Source organism: Lynx canadensis, chromosome D3 (genome assembly GCF_007474595.2).
Source record: "Lynx canadensis isolate LIC74 chromosome D3, mLynCan4.pri.v2, whole genome shotgun sequence".
In the NCBI taxonomy this organism is placed as follows: Eukaryota; Metazoa; Chordata; class Mammalia; order Carnivora; family Felidae; genus Lynx; species Lynx canadensis.
Window position 1 is genome coordinate 87,400,212 of NC_044314.2, and position 14,555 is coordinate 87,414,766.

Genomic DNA, 14,555 nt, shown 5'->3' on the forward strand with positions numbered 1-14,555 from the left:
CGACGCGGGGCTCAAACCCATAGACCCACAGACTGTGAAATCATGACCTGAGTCCAAGTCGGACACTTAACCAACTGAACCGCCCAGGCGCCCCAACATTTTTTTTAAAGTGAAGGTGATACCCCCTCTCCAGCTTAAGCAGTGCCCCCGGTGATCAGCTTAAAGCTAGTTCAGCCAAGGGTGCTCAGTGAAATTTTACTTAGTGAATGAATTGATGCCACCCTCTCCTTTGCTGCCCCAGGGTCCCACAGGGTAGCACTGTTCAATAGAAATATAAATGCGAGCCACAAACATCATTTTCAATTTTTTAGTGGTCACAGTTTAGAAAGTAAAAGACACTGGCAAAATTGATCATACACTTAACCCGATATGTCTTGAGCAGAATGATTTCATTATATCATGAACATAAATTAAGGTACTTTATATTCTTTTCATCTTACAGCCTTCAAAACCTAGCGTGTATTGTACACTCATAGGACATCTTAATTCAAACTAGCCACATTCCTTTTTTTTTTGTTATTAAAAAAAATTTTTTTAATGTTTATTTTAGAGAGAGAGACAGAGCGTGAGCAGGGGAGGGGCAGAGAGAGAGGGAGACACAGAATCGGAAGCAAGCTCCAGGCTCTGCGCTGTGAGGACAGAGCCCGGCGCAGGGCTTGAACCCGTGAACCCCAAGATTATGACCTGAGCCGAAGTCGGATGCTTAAGTGACTGAGCCACCCAGGCGCCCCTGGACTAGCCACAGTTCAAGTGTGCAATACCCACGAGAGTTAGCGGGTTTCCTATTGGACGGCGCAGGGCTAGAAGCTGCGAGCACAGAGCTCACAAAGCACACACGCCTGGGTACTAAATCTGGCTCCACCCATTCACTGTTTGTGTCTTCCTCGGCACAAGAATCTGATTCTCAGCGACCTGCCCCGTCCCTCCGACAAAGGGTCTGGGCTATTCTCTTTCGATGTTAATTTTTGTTAACGTTCATCTGTTTTCGAAAGTCAGAGCGAGACAGATCGTGAGCGAGGGAGGGGCAGAGAGAGAGGGAGACACAGAATCTGAAGCGGGCTCCAGGCTCTGAGCTGTCAGCACAGAGGCCGAGGCGGGGCTCGAACCCACAGGCTGTGAGATCATGACCTGAGCCAAAATCGGACACTTAACTGACCGAGCCGCCGAGGTGCCCCTCCTTTTGTTTTTAATTGACGTATAATTTCCTTAGCACAAAATTTCCCCTTTAAAATATACAATTTACTGGTTTTGGGTATACTCACAGTTGTGCAGCCATCACCGGTACCTAATTCTAGGACATTTTTGTCACCCCCAAAAGACACCCAATGGCTGTCACTCCTCATTTCTCACTACCCCTGGCTTTAGGCAACCAGTAACCCAAATTCTGTCTCTACGAAGTTACGTATGCTCGACACTTCATATCAGTGGGATTATAGAGGGGCGCCTGGGTGGCTCAGCCAGTTGAGTGTCCGCCTCTTGATTTCAGCTCCGGTCATGATCTCACCGTAAGAGTCCGAGCCCCACCCCCGGGCTGTGCGCTGACAACGCGGAGCCTACATGGGATTCTCTGTCTCCCTCTCTTTCTGCCCCTCCCCTGCTCACTCTCTCTCAAAATGAATAAACTAACTAACTAAATATATAAATAAAAATGGAATTATACAATACATGACCTTTTGTCCCTGGCTTCTTTCACTTGGCATGGTGTTCTTAAGGTTCATCCATGTTGTAACACATACCAGTACTCTGTTCCTGTTTATGGCTGACTAATATTCCACTGTATAGATAAACTCCATTTTGTTTACCTCCTTACCCGTTGAGGTACATCTGGATTCTTTCCACTTTCTGGCTCTTGTGAATAGGGCGGCTGTAAACATGGGTGTGTCTGTGTGAACACGTTTCCAATCCTTTGGGATCTATACCCAGGAATGGAATCCCTAGGCCATGTGGTAACTCCGTTTCATTTTTTGAGACACTATCGGACTGCTTTCCACAGTGTCTGTGCTATTTCCCCCTCCCACCAGTGATGTGTTAAGTGGCCCAGTATCTCCACGTCTTCACCAACATTTTTATTTTCTGCCTTTTTTTTTTAAGGCTTCCTAGTGAGTACAGACTGGTATCTCATGACTGATTGACATCTCTCCCTAACAAATAGTGATGTCGAACATCTTTTCCTGTGCTCCCCAGCCATTTGTATATCTTCTTTGGAAAAATGTCTATTCTGATCCTTTGCCCGTTGTTTATGGTTTTTTTTTTTTTTAACATTTATTTATTTTTGAGAGAGAGAAGAGACACAGAGCGTGAGCAGAGGAGGGGCAGAGAGAGAGGGAGACACAAAATCCCAAGCAGGCTCCAGGCTCTGAGCTGTCAGCACAGAGCCCAAAGCGGGGCTCGAACCCACGAACAGTGAGGTCATGACCTGAGCCAAAGTTGGACGCTTAACCAACTGAGCCACCCAGGCACCCCTTTAATGCTTTTTTTTTTTTTTAAGATTTTATTTTTAAGTACTCTCTACACCCAATGTGGGGCTCAAACTTAATTCTTTTATGTATTCTGGAAACCAGTTTCTTCTCAGATATACAAATTGTAAATAGTTTCTTCCATTCTGTGGGTTGTCTTTTCATTTTCTTTCTTTCTTTTTTTTTTTTTTTTTAGTTTATTTATTTAGTTTGAGAGACAGAGAGTGCGCCCATGAGCGGGGGAGGGGCAGAGAGAGAGAGAGAGAGAGAGAGAGAGAGAATTCCAAAGCAGGCTCTGCACTGACAGCACAGGGCTCGAACCTATGAACCTCCAGATCATGGCCTGAGCCAAAATCAAGAGTTGGACACTGAACTGACCGAGCTACCCAGGAGTCCCTGTTTTTTCATTATCTTTTTTTTTTTTTTAACATTTATTTATTTTTGAAACAGAGAGAGACAGAGCATGAACAGGGAGGGTCAGAGAGAGAGGGAGACACAGAACCTGAAACAGGCTCCAGGCTCTGAGCGGTCAGCACAGAGCCCGACGCAGGGCTCGAACTCACAGACCGCAAGATCATGACCTGAGCCGAAGTCGGACGCTTAACCGACTGAGCCACCCAGGCACCCCTGTTTTTTCATTATCTTGATACTGTCCTTGGACACACACAGATTCTTAATTTGAGGTCTGATTTATCTATTTTTTTTCCCCTTTGCTTTGCTTGTACTTTTGGTGTCCTATCAATTCCAAGGTCACGGAGATTTTCACCTACACTTCCTTCAACGAGTTTTATAGGTTTTGTTCTTACGTTTAGGTGTTTAACCCATCTTTAAATTATTTTTTCGTGTATGGTGTGAGGGGGGTCCAAGTTCATTCTTTGTATGTGTATCTAGTTGGTCCAGTACCATTTATTGAAAAGACTATTTTTCCCCATTGAATGGTCTTGACAGCCTTGTTGAAAATCAATAGATGATAAATGTGAGGGTTTATTTCTGGACTCTCAATTCTGTTCCATTGACCTATATATATATTTTTTTTAATCAAAAAAATTTTTTAAAATTTATGTTTATTTTTGAGAGAGAGAGACAGAGTGTGAGCAAGGGAGGGGCAGAGAGAGAGGCAGACACAGAATCAGAAGCAGGCTCCAGGCTCTGAGCTGTCAGCACAGAGTCCGACACGGGGCTCGAACTCATGGACCTCGAGATCATGACCCGAGCTGAAGTCAGAAACCCAACCGATTGAGCCACCCAGACACCACATCCACCTATATTTCTATCCTTAAACCAAAATGGCACTGCTTCGATCACCCTGGCCTTGGGTAGGGCGAAGTCAGCTTTGAATTTAGGAAGGGTGAGCACTCCAACTTTTTCTTTTTCAAGCTTGTTTTGACTATTCTGGGTTCCTTGTAATTCCATACAAGTTTTAGAATCGGCTTGTCCATTTTTGCAATCAATCAATCAATCAATAACAACTGGGATTCCAATAGGGTTCGTATTAAATCTGTGTATGAAAGTCGGGAGTATTGCTACCTCTTTTTTAGTGTTTGTTTATTTTGAGAGAGCGTGAGCACAAGCAGAAGAGGGACAGAGAGAGAGAGGATCCCAAGCAGGTTCCATGCAGTCAGGACGGAGCCCGACCCACGAACCTTGAGATGTGACCTGAGCCAAAATCAAGAGTCAGACGCTGACCCGACTGAGTCCCCCAGGCACCCCAGGACATATTGCCATCTTAATCGCAACATATGTCTTCCAGCCCACGAATGCAGGAAGTCTTTACACTTAGGTTTTTTCCCTTTGATTTCAGCAATGTTTTATAGTTCACAGTGTTCAAGTCTTGTAATTCTTTGGTTAAAATTATTCCTGAGTATTTCACTATTTTTGATGCTGTTGAAAATGGAATTGTCTTCTTGATTTTGGATTGTTCACTGCTAGTGTATACAAATACAACTGACTTTTGTGTGTTGTCGTGTATCCTGCAACTTCCCTGAACTTACTCTTTGGAACTTACTCTTTGAACTGACTTGCTTGTGTCTATATGGTTTCTCTAGGATTTTCTGTATATAAGATCATGTCATCTGTAAAGAGTTTTACTTCTTCCTTTCCAAGTGGGATGTCTTTCATTTTTCCCTTTCTTGCCTAATTGCCTTAACTAGAATCTCAAGAACAATTTGGGCATAGGTGATGAGAACAGACATCCTTGTCTTGTTTCCGATTTAGGGGGAAAGATTTCAGTGTTTCGCCACTAAGTGTGATGTTCACTGTGGGCTTTTCATAGATGCCCTTTATCAGGTGGAGGAATTTCTCTTCTATCACTAGTCTGTTGAGTGTTTTTATCATGAGAGTTGGATTTTGTCAAGGGCGTTTTTCTGCGTCTCTTGAGAAGATCATGTGGGATTTCTTTTCCCTTTATTCAACAAATATTTGAGAGTCTCCTAAGTGCCAGACGCTATTCTAGGGGCACCAAAGGAAGACAAGCCCCACGCTGTCATGAGACTTCCTGTTCTAGGCACAGCAGCCACACTTAGCTCTCCCCCTTCCCCCCACCACATGGGAGTCATTACCTCACCCCTCACCTCCCACTGTTTCTTATTCTTCTTCAGGCCAGACTGGGTGATGAGTCTGGTTCTTGTTCATCCTCACACCTAAGCCTTCATGAAACTTGCCCCTATGTTTCAGCGCGCAAACTTCTGCTCGTCTATCAAAGCCCGGCTCAACTCTCCCACCTCTGAAAAGTCTCCCCTGGCTGGCTGCCCTCTACTGGTGTCTGCTCTTGTGTTTAATCTGGCCCGCCTCCTTCTCGAGTCTTGAGCTTCCTGAAAGAAAAGAATTGCATCCTTGCGTGTTCTAGTCAGGCACATACAACATTTCATAAATGGCCTCCATACGGTCCTAGAAAGGAGATCAGTTCTCCTCTGGAGGAAGGTCTGCAGTTCCCCTCTCTTTTCCTGCTCACAGCTCACTTCCCGTAATCGATGCCTTCGTCTCCTTGCGCTGCCATAACAAATTACCCGGAACTTGGCTTAAAACAAAGGAAGTGTGTTCTCTCACGCTTCTGGGGGCCAGAAGCCTGAAGTCAAGGGGTTCCCTCCAAGACTCCAGGGAAGAATCCTCTGCTCTCCCACCGGCTGGTGGCTCCAGGTGTCCCTTGGCTTGTGGCCACATCATTCCAAGCCAGTCTTCACACGGCCTTCCTCTCTCCTTGTCTTCTCCCCTCATATGAACACTTGTCATTGGATTTAGGGACCACCCGAATCTAGGATGATCTCATGTCGAGATCCTTTTTTTATTACTTTTTAAATGTTTATTTTGAGAGAGAGAGAGAGAGAGAATCCCAAGCAGGCTCTGCGCTTCAGCACCCAGAGCCTAATGTGGTGCTCAAACCCACAAACCGTGATGACCTGGGCCGAAATCGAGAGCTGGCCCCTCAACCGACTAAGCCACCCAGGCGCCCCTCATCTTGAGATCCTTAATTACACCTGCAGAGATATCTGCCCCTCACCTCCAAAAGGTCACATTCCAGGTGGACACATCTTTTAGGAGGCAACCATTCAACCCACTACAACAGGCTTCAAAAACGACTTGGATTTCCCCACCTTTTCTTCTCTTCCTTCTGTTTCTGAGTTAAAACCCCTCAAAGGAGAAGAAAACAGACCTAGTGGCTCCATTCAAAACGTGTCTGTGATGACACTCAAAGAACCTTTTAATGAGTGGTTTTAGAATGATCTAGAATGGTTCCTCATTAGTTTAATGGGCATTTCGCAGATTGGCTTGCCAGGAGCAGAGCAGATGAAGGAGACCAGAAGCCTGGTGAAAGAGCTTGACGTAAATGGATCCATATACTTCTCCTTAGCCCTCAGCTTATTTAACCTCCCTGGGCTTTAGTTTCAACTGTAAGTTTGGGGATTTGATGGGACAGAGCTCTAAGATTTCTGGGAACTCCAACATCTTTTTTTTTTTTTTTTTTTTTTTTAATTTTTTTTTTCAACGTTTGTTTATTTTTGGGACAGAGAGAGACAGAGCATGAATGGGGGAGGGGCAGAGAGAGAGGGAGACACAGAATCGGAAACAGTCTCCAGGCTCTGAGCCATCAGCCCAGAGCCCGACGCGGGGCTCGAACTCACGGGCCGCGAGATCGTGACCTGGCTGAAGTCGGACGCTTAACCGACTGCGCCACCCAGGCGCCCCGGGAACTCCAACATCTTAAGAAAGCAGGGAGACAATGCACAGCACAGACCATTTTCTCTAATGATCTCTAAAGCATCAGCCCAGAAAGGCCTTTGCATCATCACGTTGGAGCCATTTCCATCACTGGACAACATTCTGGAGCAATCTGCTCAAAGTGGGCTGCACCTGGTAAGAAGGGGGAGTCATAGGACTGGGGGAATATAGAAATTCTATTTAAGTGGGCTTTACTGTGTACCTATTAGCACAGCAGCATACACAGAACTTACAAATAACCTAATCAACAGTGGTAAAGGTATTCTCAGAAAAAAAAACTTAGAAAAAATTTTTTTAACGTTTATTCATCTTTGAGAGACAGAGAGAGACAGAGCATGAGCAGGGAAAGGGCAGAGAGAGGGAGACACGGAATCCGAAGCAGGCTCCAGGCTCCGAGCCGTCAGCCCAGAGCCCGACGTGGGGCTTGAACTCACAAACTGCGAGATCATGACCTGAGCCGAAGTCAGACGCTCAACCGACTGAGCCACCCAGGCGCCCCGGAAAAAAAAAACTTTTTTGAATATATGGCCAAAAAAGTTTGGAGACCAGTAACCTAAGAAACTAGTTAGGTAGGCAGTTTGACCGCCAGACAAGTTGTGGGTTGCAGTATCATGGTTAGCTTATCACAATCAGTGACTCCAATGTGGCGTTATGCCTTCAGGAGAGTAAAACTAGACTTGATTTTATATCAAGTCAGGTTTTGATCAGAGATCCATTCCCAAATGTATTAATTTTCGGTTCGGTTTCTGCCATTACTCCCGTTTGTAGGCCAGGAGCCAGCAAGCTTCTCCTGCGAGGGGTCAGATAACCAACTTTTAGGCTTTGCCGTATAGTTTGGCCATACAGTCTCTCCCATTGTAGCACTGAAGCAGCCTTACACAATACATAGAAGGAAAGGCATGACTGCGTACCAATAAAACTTTATTTACAACACTGAAATTTGGATGGCATGTGACTTTCGCGTGTTATAAAACAATCTTTTTATTGTTTTCAACCATTTAAGAATGTAAAAACTATTCTGAGCTTGCAGGGTCTTTCGAAAACAGGTGATGCACTGGTTTTGACCCGTGCGTGGACTGTAGTTTGCCAATCCCTGTTTTAGACTACAAAATTTGTTTCTCAAGCTTGATTCCCTGTGGGTAGAACACCAAAAAACAGGGCACGTAAACCTTCGAGGGCAGAATGAACTTAGTTTCAGATCGATACCTCTGAACAAGAAACACACTCAAAAAATAAACTGTGGGAACACAAAGTTAAACAAAAACCCAGGATTAACGCAGGAACTGAGAGAAATGCGTAATTTATCTTGATCTTAGGCTCGAGATGAAAATGGGGGATGTTTTGGAGAGTCTTCCTGTTCTAACCTGCGGCACCTTCACGAAACACTCAACTTCCTACTATGGGTTCACGCTGTTACCCATAGTAGGAAGTTCGGATTTCTCTAGTAATTAAGGGCTCGCACATCAATCTTTGTTGAAAGCTTATCTCGCCTGGAACCAAAGGTGAGCATTTGGTGTTTGTGTTGCTAAAAGAGGTCCCCTCCAGAGTTCCCCCAGGAAGGGATACTGAAGAAACAGGCGAGACGGGCTACCTTGAGGGGTGGAACAGCCCCCGAGGGGCTGCGGGGGCGAGTGGTAGGAGTGGAAGCAGGTTTCGCTGTGTGTTCTCGCCTGCCGATCGACTTCGGTCCCGTGGTATTATTTAAGCGAACGACTAACCCGAAACGTTAAGTCTCCCAGACTGATGTAGCAGCCACGTAGTCCTCCTACCCTTGCCTGATACTCTGTGGTAATTCTTAAATGAGGAGGGTTTGGTGATTTGGAACCAACCGCAAGGCACTTGCCTCTCCTAACCCAATAGTGCACTTGATGCCCGGCGTGGGTAGCTTTCGGGAGACGAAGCCAACGTGCCGAGAATCGGACTCTAAAAATAAGCATTTTGCACATTTCTTTTAGCCTCTTTTCTCTCCATAAAGGCCTCCACAGATGGCTTCTTTACATCATGCTCTCAAATGACTAGCTGTTAAATATTCATACTTATGGAAATGGTACTGTACTTGCTCCAACCCCCCAGCCAGTTAACATTTGTATTTTCCGTATCTCAAGGCCCTTGTTCTTGGGCCTTGTCCTCTGTAGAACACAAACTCGTGCACACACACACACACACACACACCCATCGTAGACACCAACTTTTTGCCTCTTTATGACTAATTTGCCTAGAATAGTTCTTTTATTTTTAAAGTTTGTTTTCTTTATCTTGAGAAGGGGGTGGGGCAGAGAGAGAGAACCCCAAGTAGGGTCCACGCCATCAGCGTAGAGCTCAACTCCGGGCTTGAACTCATAAAACCATGAGATCACGACCTGAGCTGAAGTCAAGAGTCGGATGCTTAACCGAATGAGCCCCCCGCGTGCCCCTCGGGCAGTAGTTCTTGACCAAGGGGAGATCCCGCCCCTCGGAGGACATTTGGCCATGTCTGGAGACACCTGGGGCTGTCGCAACCGGGAGGACAGCAGCGCGTACCACTGGCATCTCATGCGTTAGGACCAGGGATGCTGCTGCACTTCCCACGACAGCAAACGGGACAGCACCTCACGAAGAATGGCCCGGCCCAAATGTCAATAGCGTGAAGGCCCAGGGTCCCACGGTGAGGCTGAAAGCAGACATGAAAACACCGACGGGGAACAAAGTCCAAGCAAACTGGAACTAAAAACTCGGGGATGGTGGAGGCGTCCAATGGAGGTCAGGTCTCTTAATTTCTTATTCAGGTTAATACTAAGGTTATACCTTTAAGGGGCGCCTGGGTGGCTCAGTCAGTTAAGCGCTTGACTTCGGCTCAGGTCATGATCTCACGGTTCCTGAGTTCGAGCCCCGAGCGGGGCTCTGTGCCAGCAGCTCAGAGCCTGGAGCACGCTTTGGATTTTGTCTCCCTCTAGTCTCTGCCCCTCCCTCACTCACACTCTGTGTTTCTCAAATAAATAAATAAATAAATACATGTAAAAAAATTTTTTTTAAGTCCTGTTTCAGTCTTTAAGCTCAGCTTACAAATATTTTATCTTGTATTTTTAAAAGATTTTTTTTTTAATTTTTTTTCAACGTTTTTATTTATTTTTTGGGGACAGAGAGAGACAGAGCATGAACGGGCGAGGGGCAGAGAGAGAGGGAGACACAGAATCGGAAACAGGCTCCAGGCTCCGAGCCATCAGCCCAGAGCCTGACGCGGGGCTCGAACGCACGGACCGCGAGATCGTGACCTGAGCTGAAGTCGGACGCTCAACCGACTGCGCCACCCAGGCGCCCCAAAAGATTTTTATTTTTTAAGTAATCTCTATGCCCAATGTGGGGCTCAGACCTACAACCCTGAGATCAAGAGTCACATGCTCTACTGACTGAGCCGGCCAGGTGCCCCCTCAACTTACACGTATTTTAATAAAATTTTAGTTAAAATGTAGAACACTCCCTTTCACTCGTTCCATTAATACTCAATTATCTCACATATTTGACAGATTAAATCCCCCTAAACATTAACACCATTTACAAACTTGATTCAATTCCCTCAAGGATTTCAAGCTACAAATTGAGATGGTTCTCTTAAGCATTTCAAACCCCACAAAGACTCACAAGCTGTATTCCAAACATTAAAAAAAAAAAAAGTCCATCCACGCGTTCCCACCCTGCCTCCCGCTGCCTCCCGCTGCCTTTCTCCAGGACAACAGTGCTGGCTCCTGGCCCAGGCCACCTGGGTGGTGGACGGGAGCCCACCCCGCGCCGGCTCCCAGATCTGCGCTGGTCTCATCTGTAAAGAGGGAGGGACTCCAGCCTCCCAGGGAAGGTGGCTCATCTTTCCGTGGTGTCCTCTCATCTGTCCATTCCCTGTTCTCTGGCTTCCCAAGGCCAGCGCAAGACTGGGCCTCCTGGCCAATCCTCCTCAACGAGCTCCAGAGCTCAGCGGGAGCACAACACTGTGGCGCACCGGCCTCCACCCGTCCCAGCTTCTCCGGTCACTCACCTCCCGGGCCTCCCCTGCTCGGGCACACGTGAGCATTCCTGCTGTTCTCCTAACTGCCAGGACCGCAGGAATCTCCCGTGCTCGCTCGTCTGCTGTCTCGACAGTAGAGGAAGTACCCGCGAGGAATCACCTGTGGGGACAGCATGTGACCCGATGCCAGACACACGCTTCTTCTTAAACTCTTACTAAATACAGGCACCAACCCCCCCAAATTGGAAACTGAACACCTTTCACAGCTCACGAGCCAAGTAACTTCATCTGAGAACGAGGGAGGGACTGAAGACCAGGGAAATGAAGACAGAGAACACCCCACAGCCACCGGCATACACTAGGCACTCCGTATTCCCGGATAGTTTTCTACATCAAACATTTTCAGTTTTTTCAGAAGCAGAGCTCGGATCGTGGACTGGGTGGCTCCACGCCAGGAATGAATGATTTTAAACAAGAGCCTCGTGCCTGCCTCCACGTCCTCCGATGCTGGCGGCCACCCTTCTGTTCCGTGGCATCGCTCAGGGAAGACACTCGAGAGGGGAGGCCTCAGGAGCCGCGGGAGGCCGGAGGACCCCAGCCCAGGCCCTACCGCACTGTCTGCGGGTGCGGCGGTGTGCGCGCTTCCCGCCCCAAAGAGTGCCGGCTTCTGGGGCGCCTGGGTGGGTGTCGGTTAAGTGACCGACTCTTGATTTGGGCTCAGGTCACGATCTCACGGTTCGTGGATCGAGCCCCGTGCCAGGCTCTGGGCTGACCTGCTTGGGGCTGACTCCCAAGCAGGCTCCACTTGGGAGTCTCTGCCCCACCCCCACTCCCTCCCTCTCAAAATAAACAAACTTAAGAGGTGCTCGGCACCCAGATAAAGAACACACAGGGTGGGAAAAAGTGTATTAGCCAGTTTAATTTATTTAAGAATCTTACAAAAAAAGAAAACAAAACAAAAACCACAACAACAAAAAACTAAATACAGAATTGGTTATGCTTCATGGTTGATCGTTTTTTACTTGCGAGGGTAAACCTCGCTAAATGCAGCCGACACATTTTTATTGCATGAGACCCAATTTTTAAAGTTACACATCAAAATGGTTGGAACAGTCATTTCTGGACACTCGGTACTGTTTTCATCACGGAAGGCTGAATGGAGCAGTGCAGTATCATCAGAACAGTGCGTACCCTTCGTACACTGACAGACATTCAAGACAGAGTAGCAATATAAAAAGGGAGATTTAAAAAAAGAGAACCAAATAAAAACAACCAAGAGTTTACATCCACCTCTGTTTTCAAATTGTCTTTGGATTCCATCAGACGTTGTCTCAAGATGCACCAAGTCAGATCGGTAAAGGAGGAAGATCTATGCCTACGTATAAAAGTATCCTTTGCTCAGCGGAGGTAGAACCTGGCAAAAGTTTTATTGCAGAGATACAGCGGCGTACCTCTTCCCACCTCTCATGGTTGATGGTAGATACAAGTGGTTATTGAAAAATAATATCAGTAGTTTGCAAATTCAGTATAAACCGTGAACAGGATGAGTTTTTTCTAATGGCGGTGAGACTGCAGATGTGCTACGTAGAAAAAAAGCTCTCTGCCCCCTAAAGGGGAAGTCAGAAAGGAGGCTCAAGCTTCTATCCTCTTCAGTGCCACAAATACTGTCATAGCAAGAAAGGCCCTTGGGGCGGTGGTGGGGAGGGGAGGCGGAAGGACGAATGGGGTGTCCTCACTGAGGGGCCTGTGGACTGACCCTCGGGCCCGGAGGCGGCCTGAACTGCCAGTAGCAAAGAGAACGGGGCTGGCGCCGAGGGGCGCCCCTCGGCACTGCTGCGCACAAGCTCAACCACTCCTCGGGCGCCGGAGGAAAGGGGAGGACGGGGCGGGTTTGGGCCGGGATTCCCACTGGAGCTCATCTCTGACAGGGCCTGACTCAGGACACGCTAGGTTCCCAAGACTTAGCTATCTAAATGCAAACAGCTTCTCAGTTTTCAGCAAGTGTACCAAGTTCAGTAGTGGTGAGTGGAACATGTATGTGAGGAAAAGGCCCAAGAAATGCCCACGGCAATCCTTCCTCAAAGTTACAGGGGAACATTTCCTTAAAGGTGCAAAATCTTTACATAAAAACCCAATGGTTGCCTCCCGGCTGATGATTCCCACCACTTTCACGAGCCAGCCCGGGGTCTTCCCTATTGGCAACGCTAACTGTCAAGAGGGCCTTAATCTGGCTCGGCACTGGATCTGTGGCCGATCCAGTCAAGGTCAATGCCCCAGTAGCAGTCCACTGGTGGTGCGAGCAGCTCAGGGGATCCTGCTGGCCAGTCCAGCCACGGTTCACTGCCTGCTTTACCCTCAGCGCAGAATCAACCTATGGGCTGAAGGCTCGCGTGAAGCCCCCACAGCAGCTGTGTTGCTCTCTCTGGGAGGACAACAGTTCCTGACAGAACATTCTTCAGCGTTACCTGTCCAAACAGAGACCCACATGCACCGGGCCGGTCTCCCCGTCTGCTCTTAATATCCTTAACAGGTGAGAGCAGAGGCAGATTACCTGTGCTCCCTGCAAAATAACTTCCTGATTATTTTTTGCAGGTTAATGGTAGAGGCCTGACTTGTTTAATTCAAGAAACAAAAACAAAAACACAGAAACTCTGCGGCAGCAGGCCACAAACCAAGGTTCAGATCTGCAAGATTTTCTTCTCAGCTGGAAAGCCACACAGATGAAGGATTTGGTACGGGCCTGAAGAATGGAAAGGGTAGGAGCAAGTCAGGTTACTGAAGAGCTACGTTTGATCCCAAATGCACTGAAGAAGTTAGAGGAGCTTAAAGAAGTCTTGGGAAGAAATGTTTTTTATGTGAAAACATCAGGCTCACTACAGCTTCCAAAGAGCAACATAAATGAGCATAACTAGTCATATAATGACAGTATCAGAAATTGCACTCAAGTACATTCCCCCCAATACAATGCATTGCACACAGTAAAAATTTGTAATAAAAATGCAAAACACAATCAGGCATGTTGAAAAATATTAACACAAAACAGACATAGGAATTCTATAGTCAAGATGCAAAACTGAATCCTAAAATATATGAACAAATTCAACTAAGAAGTTTTTCATACTTTTATATATATATATATATATATATATATATATATATATATATATAAAATTATAAGATGCCCCGTATGGGAAGTCAAGAAAAGAATAAATAGGATTGAAGGGAGGGGGGAAAGAGAAAGAAAGAGTGGGTAGGGTCCCAATTTACAAGAAATATTTACATTCAGAATTCAAAAGAACTCAGCATTTCTATATATACACATTTATGTACATATATATAAGTACAGCATAAAATCAGAAGGTGGGTTTTGGGATTTCACCTCAAGTACTCAGAAAGAAATTACTAGCTAGCTTGAGTTGCAGGTATCTATTTAGTTGAGTTTCCTTCACTTACATGCCCCTTAAAAGACACCGCATTTGTATCGGATAATTGGCATCCCATGAGGAATTTTCACAAATGGGTTCTGCTCGCGGCTATCGCCACAACGGGGACTGCTTGCCTCATTCCAGCAGCAAAGTGTGCACAGCCCTGTGCGTGGGTTTTGTGGTTAGCCAGGGAGACCCCGGACACAGGAGGGGGAATCAACAAATGCCCAGCGTCACAGCGGTTGCCTTTGCCACTGGGATGCCTGAACTAACCAGACATCTGGCTAACTGGATCCCGGCCTAACGGCGACTCTTACGTAGCACCATTCTTAGAAGCTATCAAATATCACCCAGGTAACGTTTTTAAAATAAGAGTATTTAGATAGGGACCTTCCTCTTAACATCTTACCAAGAACAGGACTGAAAGGGAAAATACTTTTCGTCTCTCTTTCGTGAATTGAGATGCACCAATCATTTGCCCTC